The sequence below is a fragment of the Eurytemora carolleeae genome, unplaced genomic scaffold (assembly GCF_000591075.1).
Source record: "Eurytemora carolleeae unplaced genomic scaffold, Eaff_2.0 scaffold401, whole genome shotgun sequence".
Taxonomy (NCBI): domain Eukaryota; kingdom Metazoa; phylum Arthropoda; class Copepoda; order Calanoida; family Temoridae; genus Eurytemora; species Eurytemora carolleeae.
In genome coordinates this window covers 3,448-15,108 of record NW_019396469.1, presented here as the reverse complement: position 1 = coordinate 15,108, position 11,661 = coordinate 3,448, and the positions used below count along the sequence as shown (strand labels likewise).

Below are 11,661 nucleotides of genomic sequence, written 5' to 3'. Positions count from 1 at the left end.
AACATCAATGATAACATCATAACACAATGACATCCGATTTTTGTTTTTAACTGCACTGCTAAATAAAAATGTAATATATTCAAAAATGTTTTATTCAATTTTCGGCTGGGATGGGGTTGGATAACATCGATATAAAACATACTCCAGCTTACTAACAAACTAACCCCCCAGAGTGGTTTCTGTAACCTCGCGGCCGGCTGTGAAGACCTCTAGTGAGACCGGAACCAACATTTATGTTCTCGCTGGACACGAAAACAGTTTCTAGTCTCGTGGCACGCGAGAATTGTTCTAGGCTTTCAGGTTCTTTTCGCAGCTGCACGAACATCCATCTCCGCCATTTTTTCTTCGAGTAAAAATAATTTGCGGCATTTGCTCCTGAGATGCCATTTTTGATTTTAAAATGCCACCTGTATCTAGAGGAAAATTTCGGAGAGTGCTTGTTTCTGCTGTAGCGTCTGCATGCTTCTGTTTGGCATGCCATGTTTAATATTTTAAATCATATTTTACATTTTTTAGGCATTACATATCAAACAGACAAGGTTGCCATTGAAGTGCATTTATATTGTATTCCATTTTAAACTTGACAAAAAATTCAACAAATCTTAATGTCTGCATGTTAATTGTTGAATTTTTTTCAATTGTTATTAATACTTAAAACAGTTACATTGGGAATATTTCCAATTTCCTTACTTATCTTTTTGTTGTTGCTTTTAAAATTTTATTTTGAAAGGTGAAGCTTTTTAGATTAGAATTAGTAATGAATAAAAACGTATTATAAAATTCAAAATTTAATTTAACTTTTATTATTTTTTTAATTTTAGCATTTCTTAAATGGAGTGTTCGCGAAAAATGAAAGGGGGTATAGGCTTAATGCGATTAAAAAGCGCTTTTGATCGTTACTAATCTTTATTTCTATCTATTGCGTCTATAAGGATAAAATTGTTAAAGACGTCTCATAACGAATTACTTAGCGTCCTTACAAATTGTGAAAATTGCAACATACGACTTAGACCGTAAAAAAAAATCAATTTAATTTCAAACAAATCATTCAGATATTACAACCTATAGTCATCGATCATTTTTCGCCACATTTGTATATAGTTTATATTTTATAATATTTTTTAATTAATTTGTTTTAAATTTGATTATTTCTCTGTCGCTTGTGCAACTATCTAAGAATGGCGCGCACCACTCACATTTTTCGAAATCCGTTAAAAACGTTTTTTAAAAAAATAAAATATAAAAAATATTATAAAATATGAAATATATGTACATTGTACATTGTACTTATTCAATATTTTTGTTTGTTAATTTTGATATTTTCTGTTTTATAACTCGCAGTTGGTTGATTTGAAGGTTTACAAGACAACCAAGAAATCACAACTTTCCTTCCATTTGCTGATTAATTTAAAGCTTTAAGTATCTGTATTCAGACCTGAACTCTCTCACTTAATGGCATGCCTAACAATTATTTGTAAAGGGGAGTTGAAGACGCAGTTTTGTAGTAAACAAGATTAAAATTAATTATTATTTTGATATTACAATGTATTAATTATATAATTATTGATTGCAATACAAGTTTCAAACTTATTTAAATGTTCAATGTTAATATTTCAAATTCCTCTTGTTTATCAATTTGGTTCTATAAAACCAAAACTTTTTCAACTCTTCTGCTAATTAATTTGGTTATATAATATATCTGGAAAATCGTAACTTCTCTAAACTGCTCTTTTAGTTCATTTTATGGAACAAAATGAATTTTAAAAAATGAATTTAAACAAAAAAAATCATCAATTCTGTTTTATTGTCTGCGTAAGTGAAATTGACTTCAGCGTTCATTTTATTTTTAATACGGATCTATTATTATTATTATTATTATTATTATTATTATTATTATTATTATTATAGGATAATCACTGTGCAGAGCAGTCCAGAGAGTGCTGAAGTAAGCGCTGTAACAGCTCCCGGTCAACAGACGGTAACAGCGGATGCTGACAATGGGGTCAACCTGTATATTCTTGCTGGACACGAGGCTATGCAGCTTTAATTTAAAGTACAGCATTAATATATTCATGAGATGTTAGGGAAACTGCAGATGTCTTATGTATTATTATTTCCATTAAAACAGCGGATTCCTTAAGGTTAGCTGATTTATTGAAATCAGCTGATTTCTTGATCACCTGATTCCTTCATCAGCTGATTTATCAAGATCAGCTGATTCCTTCATCAGCGGTTCTTTTGAAACCAGCTGATCCCTTGAGATTTCTCGTTTAACAGCGATCTTGGGAATAATTTAATTTCACTCTGTTCTCTTTACTCTCTTGGCTAGCTGCCGCTTTGATAATTCACATCTCTCATAATCTATAAATCCAAGATTATCCGTTAGTTTTTCTTTTATTTGACACATCAAGGGGTTGTTCGCCATTTTTGAATTGTTTGTAAGCGAAACGCATTCCATTTGAAAGAAAACCCGGACACCCGTCCTCCCCCCAATTAAAACAATTATGACATATTTTTTAAAGTTCACTTTTACTATGGATACAATGTCTTCTAAGATTATAACACTACAGATAATAAATTTAAATAGTTAATACAGTTTTAAGAAAATAGAAAAATATTTATGCCTTTATATTAAATATCAAGCAAAAATATTCCAGCATGCTGAGCTTTAGCTTTGTTTTAATGGATCTGTCAATCAATTTTCAATATTTTAGTTGTGAAACATCACATTGTTCACGGTCGTCTTAGTTCCGGCAAATATATGAACAATTAAAGATCGTCTTTTCCATGATTAAAGTGATAACTAAATAAATCCTATTATACATTCCTGCTCACCCTTCAACAACGTGGTATATATTTTCATGAACTGTCACTTTTTTCACAATGGGTTTCTGATGGTTATTATCAAAGAATTTGATATTAGTATCTCAAAATGGTAATTTATAATAACATAACCCTTCGTTGTGAATTCAAACACTTATTCAAACTGAAAAGAAGAATTACCCTGAATTTAGAGAATTTATTTTTAAAAATTTCCAGTTAAATCAAATTTTTGTTAAACTTATATTACATTATCACATGCTAGATATGCTTTCTATTACAGTTTAGAAATACCCCCGCGCCACAAAATAATGCACACACTGTTGTACAGGGTGTCCCATATCATATTAGATCGTTAATCAGTCTAAATTATGTTTTTTTGGGACTAATAAGAAATATTAAGAAGAATATATCATTTCGTAAAATTGGATAAGACTTATATAAATTTTTTCTTGCAGAAAATGTTAGGTTTTTCGAGTATTATGGGTTTATTTTGGCATTAAAGCTTGGAGATAGTCTAATATGATATGGGACGCTCTGTAACTTTCTTGTAACAAACCTAACATTGCTGGATATTTTGTGTTCTTGTGTCGCTTCCAAAATGTGGAAGTATTCTCCTTTTTTTTAACAGATATCTTTGTTTTTTTGTCGGTTTTTTAGATATTTCTTTTATTTCGTTTTTTTTACATTATATATTATAGATTATATGAGAATAAGAAAGACCAGTGAACTTTTTGATTTAATAGTTAATGTTTATTTTAAAAAAAAAGGCTGTTGGATAACATGGAACGCCTTAATCCATAAGCGCGTTTATAAAGTTATTTGTTTAATTTAAATTCCATTGAAAGAGGATGTCATTGTAATCTAAAGGGATTATAAAGAAAAAATGAACGGGGGTATAGACTGAAAGCTAATCATATAGCTCTTGATCGCGACACATGAAAGTTATATCTGATGTTCTCGCCTCGAGAAATTGATTAAAAAACTGTCAAATTTTTTCGAAAATTCATATACATGCAGCAGAACTCCCACTAATGATAGTGCAGTGTACTGGTTATGTGTCTCTGTCTGTATCACGTGACCAGATATTGGTGGATGTTCTGATGACGTCATACAGACTTAAAAATAATATGTTCAATTATATCTATTAAAAATAGAAATAATAAAAATAATAATTAGAGAAAACCTAAGTTACAATTTGGTTTCTCTGGCATATCTTTGTTTTCAGATTGGTTGCGTATTTGCTGAATATGATCTGTTTAAACCTACCATTTCTATACAAAATTGTACAACTTTGACACAGTTTTTTATCAATCTTGAAACAAGACCATCAGAGAACTTTCATGGGCCGCGATCAAGAGCTAAAGTGATTAGCAAACCCAAATTTTCTAATTCCTATATCTGCTACCTAATTGTGTAGACCTTTGATATTGCAAACTTAGATTATTTGATCTTAAATAATTACAAGTCACAGTTTGAAATATCTCAGGTCTACGACTTGAGGTAGCAAGAATAAAGGGATTAGAAAATCAGGGTTTCTGTCAAAGACTCAATTACTTTCCACCTTTTATTCTGTTTTCAACGATAAAATGATAGATGTAGCATGTATTTTTGATCTGAAACGCTTCATGCCACAATCTATGAATGTTAAATCACTTAAAATGACGGCTTCACTTTCAGTCCCGTTTAAGAGAGCAGGATTAATATTGATTGCATGCGGTTTAGTTCTAGTACCATGTGAATGAGGCCGGATTTTTTAGTTTCTACAATTTTTACAATGTTTACCTAATACCCATGTGCCTATGAAAACCCTATTTATACAACTGTTTCCTTGTGGATCCAAGTTTCTATTTTGTCATTTTATTTTTACCCCGAGTGTCCCAGCTAAGCTTGGGTATCGTTTTTACATCCTTTTTTGTCTTTGAAAAGATGTTGGCTTCTTTAATAGTGATTGAAACAAAAGCTTTTTTTATTATCAGCTAATGTTGATTTCTCTCTAGGGACTTCCACTGAAACTAAGATGAACCACTAATCTTGATCGCTGGGTTAAGCTGAAGAGAAGTGGTTCAACTCAGTCTCAGATTTGGTCCTGTCAAGATAAATTAATTTCGAGGCATAGCATTACTTTGCTTCAGTTTTCTAGCACAAAATAGGTTTTACATTCTAGCGGAGGAAAAATAATGTTAATCTGTAAACGATATCCAACCTCAGTTGGACACAGCTTATCTTGTCCCTCAACACAAATTTCTCGCTGAGACTTCGTTGATAATACCGTATTATTAAGGGATAATGTTCCCTGGGGTTCTATTCCCCCCCCCCTCTGTATTTTATCATGTCTCGGTTGCTTTTTACCCCCTTTTAAGGGAGTTCAATTGGCTTTGTTTTTTTTTTAGAAAGGGGGCTTCAAATAATTAAATTCGACCTAAAGGCGCTTAGTTGGAATATACATCATGTAACTCTGCAATCCTTATTGTGTTCTTAATATAGTATAAATATATATAAATATCCTAAGTTGTTGTAACCTTTGTTATATCAAATATATACATTAAAAAAGAAAACCTCCTCATATTGCGTGTGCGATGTTTTATAATTTTGTTAAATACTACAGTGATGACCAGAAAACTCTGAAATGGAAAGCGACTTTTAGAATTAAGTTGATAACTTAATAAAGGCCCATGAGCATGAGACACAGCAATGATGCAGTTAGTGATTTTAATAATTAAACAATTTTCTTATTAACAACATCAAATACACTCAAGTATTGCTATAACGTCGTCTTCCTTTTCCAGAGTTTTCTGATTGAATCTTTCTAGAGATCACAAATTAAAATATTTTACAAAAACTATTATGTTCTTCAAATTGCACTCATTGCGCCAATAAAGTGAAATGTTTCTGAGATAACATTACAGAAGCAAGAAAGTACTCCACTAGGAATACTAAGGCATGTTCATTAAATACATTTTTTGACAATAAATTGTCATATTTTTCAATTCTGTAAATTGTTACTCCCGTTTCCAAGTCGGTTCCATGGATACCCATATCAATAAGATTTGAATATTTTCATTTTCCTGTAAGGCTACTATATTTTTTCCAAAAATTTTATTTTTGAGCCCAATTTGAGAGGCCCCACTTTTGATTTTTGTGAAATTTAGTTTGTGAATTTAAAAATGATGAATTATTTAACTCAAATAATAATAGGAGTTTTTCAGGCTCCTCTGGGATATCGTCGTTTTCAAATTGGCTGCGTATTTGCTGAATATAATCTTTTTAAAACTTAAATCCAGAAAAATAATATCTGTTGGATGCCTGCGTAGAGACTGGCAGCTAGTGGGGACTTAAATGTTGATATGTGGCCACAGCGCTCGGCCCCTAGTCTGTTTTAGCCGCAGCGCTCGGCCCAGAAAGTGTCTTCTTAACTTAACCTAACCCTAAGTAAATACTAATTTAATTATTTTTCTGGATCTACAAAATTCAATACCCCTCTCTCTGTTTTGGAATTTTCCGGGGCATTGAACACAACATGAAACCCACTACGCCAGGCTGGGAGACATTTATCACGAAACCTTCATAACAAAATCACGGAACCTCGATTAAAGATCTTAAATCCTATCGAGAACATAACGCTCCATTTTTCGGTTATTGGTAAGTAACAGAGTGACTCACAAAACATACCAGAAGAGAATTTTCTAGTAGGTTTCTCATTGACCCGTATCATTGGACATCCTGTATTCCATAATGAGCGAGTTTAAACTAAGTTTCTTGTTTGATCTCTTTGTCTTATGTCGTTAAAAAGTCGTCCGACTGTAACACAGCATAAAGTTAACTTTAGTCCAAAATTAATACTGCAGGATTACCAACACAAGGATGTGACTGTAAAGACAACGACAAAACTGTGTAATGATTGGGCACAGAAAGAAACAAATTAACAGTTCAATTAATTCTAAATGTAAGTAAACAGACAGTGTTAATTCCGTACAGTCGTCTGTGAAGTGCCATCCTTTGTGGGTGAACCCTTCACATTCAAAACTGAATACTTAAATTTTGCGAAACCTAGATGTAAAATTCTTAGAATAACTTGGCAAAGACAATTATCGAATTTTGGCCTGACGTTGACTTATATGACAAGATTTTTATAGTTATCGAAATACATTTTATTTTGGGTAAAAAAATGCTTTATATCCAGCTAAATTAATTGGTCGTTGTACTTGCTGACATTAATCAATTTTGTAGGATTTTAAACAATTCATATTTATGTTTTTACTTCGTTTATGAAATAGAACTTTTTCTATTTTATTGTTGGGATAAATTAGAAGATGCCTGAAGGAATTAAAGGGTTAGGACAGGGATGATGATGTGAATAGAACTGTTATCAAACAACCATGTTTAACATTGAAAACTCAGGTTCATCTGAAGTACCGTACTAACTTTTAGGCAGTTCTAAGAGTATGTTGTACAGTAAACACATACAGATTATAGTTTATACGGGACGGTACACCAAAGTAATCATCTCCCTAGCTCTATAGTGGGGGCTGCAAACGGAGTCCCGTTACGCAGAGTTGCGCGGAATTGTGCTTAAATTGTGCTAAATTACAGGGTTCGCAATTGCGCGCAAGGAAATCTTCTTGTGTTGGAAACCCTGCTCTCTATAGAGGTTAACGTGGTAATATTCCATAATAATATTCCATAAAAATATTCCATAATAATATTCCAGCAAATTTACACATGGATCTTAGTTGCTTTTTTATTTGGAAAACTTTAACACTCACAATTTTTAAGATAAATGTAAACTAAAGGGGATATTGTCCATCTTAAACTACAGGGGATATTGTCCATCTTAAACTACAGGGGATATTGTCCATCTTCAACTAAACGAAAATATATTGTCCATCTTAAACCATAGGGGATATTGTCCATCTTCAACTAAATGAAGTTATATTGTCCATCTTAAACTACAGGGGATATTGTCCATTTTAAACTAATTTATTGTCCATCTTAAACTAAATGGTGTTATATTGTCCATCTTCAACTAAACGAAAATATATTGTCCATCTTAAACTACAGGGGATATTGTCCATCTTAAACTAAATTAAGTTATATTGTCCATCTTCAACTAAACGAAAATATATTGTCCATCTTAAACTACAGGGGATATTGTCCATCTTCAACTAAACGAAAATATATTTTCCATCTTTAACTATAGGGGATATTGTCAATCTTCAACTAAATGAAATTATATTGTCCATCTTAAACTACAGAGAAAATTGTCCATCTTAAACTACAGGGGATATTGTCCATCTTCAACTAAATGAAGTTATATTGTCCATCTTCAACTAAATGAAGTTATATTGTCCATCTTAAACTACAGGGGATATTGTCCATCTTAAACTAAATTAAGTTATATTGTCCATCTTCAACTAAACGAAAATATTTTGTCCATCTTAAACTACAGGGGTATTGTCCATCTTCAACTAAACGAAAATATATTTTCCATCTTTAACTATAAGGGATATTGTCAATCTTCAACTAAATGAAGTTATATTGTCCATCTTCAACTAAATGAAGTTATATTGTCCATCTTAAACCACAGGGGATATTGTCCATCTATAACTAATTTATTGTCCATCTTAAACTAAGACACACATTTTTTAAAGAAAGTAATCCATGACATCCAGGAACATCGATGAAATCGGTTCTATAGGCTCCAATCCAATCCGAAATGGAAAATGAGTAGTTTTTTTTTTATTTTAGAAATAGTCAACAATCCCTTTAATGCTGGAGGCAGTGGGTCCAACCAGCTTCCTAGATACTTGCTCCAGGATACAGTATACTTAGCTTTGATTGATTGATTGTCAGTAGTTTTCTATACCTGGAGGAAAAAACTATCCAGACAGGGAAAGGACGGATTTAATTAACAGCATCCTGCAACTTTAAACTTGCGTCTATCTTTGTATTATTCAGTAGGCCATTAAAAGACACTCAAAGTTGAAAAACTTAAATTAACATCGGGATTGTCATGTTTTTGTAGGTGTAACCGTGTAACCATCCCTGTATAAAAGTAAAAAATGAATAATTTCGAACAACAGAAAATTTTTCATTGTTTTTTTATAATCAGACATACAGAGCGTCCCATATCATATCAGAATATCTCCAAACTTGAACGCCAAAATACGCACATAATACTCGAAAAGCTTAGTATTTTCTGCATGAGAATCTTTATAATAGCAATGTAGATTTTTTAAAAATGATTAGTTCTTTTTAAATTTTCTGATTAGTTCCGGAAATCGCAATTTAAAGCTATAACACAATCCAAGTTGATAAGGGACACCCTGTATGTTAAGAATAAGAATTATGAACAAATAATTATTTACTTTTTAATATTGTTGGATCAATTTTTCATTTTCTGAGATATATTTTCCTTTCAAAATGGAGACAGCTCAAATCTCAATACAATTCTGAATATGTTGATATTCAAAAATGTTCAGTGCTTGTCTAACATGTAAAATCGTGCCAACACAACCATTTGTCAAATTTCGGGGTCAGAGGGAGGATTTAGAGGGGGGAGGGGGAGTATATACGAGCAAGGGTTAGCTCTAAAAATATTGGGTAATATCATTTATTAAGTTTCCGATCTGTTATCTTATTATGTAACATGTAAATGTTTTGATGGAATTGCAGAGTTGTCAATATTTGAATATATAATGTTGTTCTTTAAATTCATTCAAGCTAACTACAAAAAAGAGGACTCTATTCTCAGCAGTACTGTAACTCGTATTAACTCCATAGTCCAAAATACCTGAAAAAGGATTTTTTCTCCAATGAAACAAATTTTAATATGAATTTTGGAAAGAAAAAGAGAAAAACTTATCCGCAAATTAAAGAATTTTCTAAACTAAAAAAATACAAAGAATGTAAATGTATCAACCTAAAAAAGTAGACCTATTTATCCACTAAACAAGTAGACCCTATATATCCACTAAACAAGTAGACCTATTATATATCCACTAAACAAGTAGACCTATATCTCTACTAAACAAGTAGACCCTATATATATCCACTAAACAAGTAGGCCTATATATCCACTAAACAAGTAGACCCTATATATCCACTAAACAAGTAGACCTATATATCATATCCACTAAACAAGTAGACCTATATCTACTACTAAAAAAGTAGACCCTGACCTATATATCTACTAAACAAGTAGACCCTATATATATCCACTAAACAAGTAGACCTATATATCCACTAAACAAGTAGACCCTATATATCCACTTAACAAGTAGAGTGTAGACCCTATATATATCTACTATAAAAAAGTAGACCCTATGGCCTATATCCCTCCTAAGCTTGACATTGAAAGGTGTGAGAGTAGACCTATCTAGAGATTTATCTGAAGCTTGTATAGTTTAGTTCAATTGTTATACATGCATTGTTCAAATAGCAGGGAGACAGCAGAGACAAATAATAGAACATTATGTTCAAGTAGAATTAACTATTCAAGGAGTAAAGATAAAAGTGAATCTAATATTCAAAAAGATTGTTTTGTGTACTGCAGTGCACAGTAAACTACACAAAAAGTACAGCTCTGTTGCATGTTTTTATGAGAATAAATTTATATATTCTGGGACACCATGTAGGGGAAGGAGTAGGAGTTTATGTATTCTGAGACACCATGTGGGGAGGAGTAGGAATTCATGTATTCTGGGACACTGAGTAGGGGAGTAGAAATGTATGTATTCTGGGACACCATGTAGGGGGAGGAGTAGGAGTTAGTATATTCTGGGACACCATGTATGTGGGGGAGTATGTATTCTGGGAAACTATGTGTAGAGAGTAGGAATTTATGTATTCTGGGACACTATGGAGGAGGAGTAGGAATTCATGTATTCTGGGACACTGTGTAGGGGGAGTAGGAATTTATGTATTCTGGGACACTATGTAGAGGGAGTAGGAATTTATGTATTCTGGGACACTATGTAGAGGGAGTAGGAATTATGTATTCTGGGAAACCATGGAGGAGGAGTTGGAATTCATGTATTCTGGGACACTATGTATAGGGAGGAGTAGGATTATGAGGTTCTAAGGCAAGGTGTATAATTTCACTGTATAGCGTGCAATCAGTCCTTGGTATACAATACATAATCATAATTTTTCTAGACACTTGTTAGGATTTTATTTTAACTTTTTAGGGGTTTAATTTTACCATGATTTAAGGATAGGGAGGGGAGAACCATTAATAATACTTTACAAGATCCAGTAACACACAAATAATCTGTAAAAAACACGCCAAAGTCTGTGATGATTTAAAATTTGTTTTAAAATAATCTGTCAAAGGGATTTTACTTCTTTCGGTTCTTGTTCGAGCAAATTGCCACTCGCAAACAATCCCAATTTGACTAACAGACATGATTTTTTATCTTTTCTTTTTGTCATTGGATGCGTTTTAAGTGAAAAAGTATAATTAGGCATGTAATGAATATAGTGTAACCCTAAATTTGCAAACCTAATTGTGTTTTACATTATTAATTATCTACATTAATTACATTTGTATATAACAATGTAGAACTTGTAACTACGTTGATTAACTTAACTTGTTGCATAGAACCCCAAATATATTCAGTTGTAATAATACTCCCCTTGTTTTACGGTATCAGAGTAATTATATTCCTCGTAGACCAACCAGAGGGTTTCAGCGTATCTGGTACGATCATGTGCCAATGACTACAGAAAAAGTCATGTCCGGATTTACATTGATATTACTGACTAGTTCTCATGCCTTGCCCATCATAGTGGGAGGGATCAAGTATTGGCACAGATAAAGTCTTGTCTGGATTGACATTG

At 32.3% G+C, this 11,661-nt stretch overlaps 1 long non-coding RNA gene across 4 annotated transcripts; it reads left to right on the top strand.

Moving 5' to 3' along the window:
• The first annotated feature begins 13 nt into the window (after positions 1-13).
• LOC111703886 (uncharacterized) lies at positions 14-5,378 on the top strand. Of its 4 annotated transcripts, none has more exons than XR_002765710.1 (4): positions 14-300; positions 1,909-2,381; positions 2,715-2,935; positions 4,368-5,378. It is a non-coding gene; the product is annotated as an uncharacterized LOC111703886 (long non-coding RNA). The 4 variants fall into 4 exon arrangements; XR_002765709.1 differs by having other exon boundaries at positions 15-300; positions 1,909-2,141; positions 2,249-2,935; XR_002765708.1 differs by lacking the exon at positions 2,715-2,935 and adding an exon at positions 3,522-3,716 and having other exon boundaries at positions 16-300.
• Positions 5,379-11,661: the final 6,283 nt, after the last annotated feature.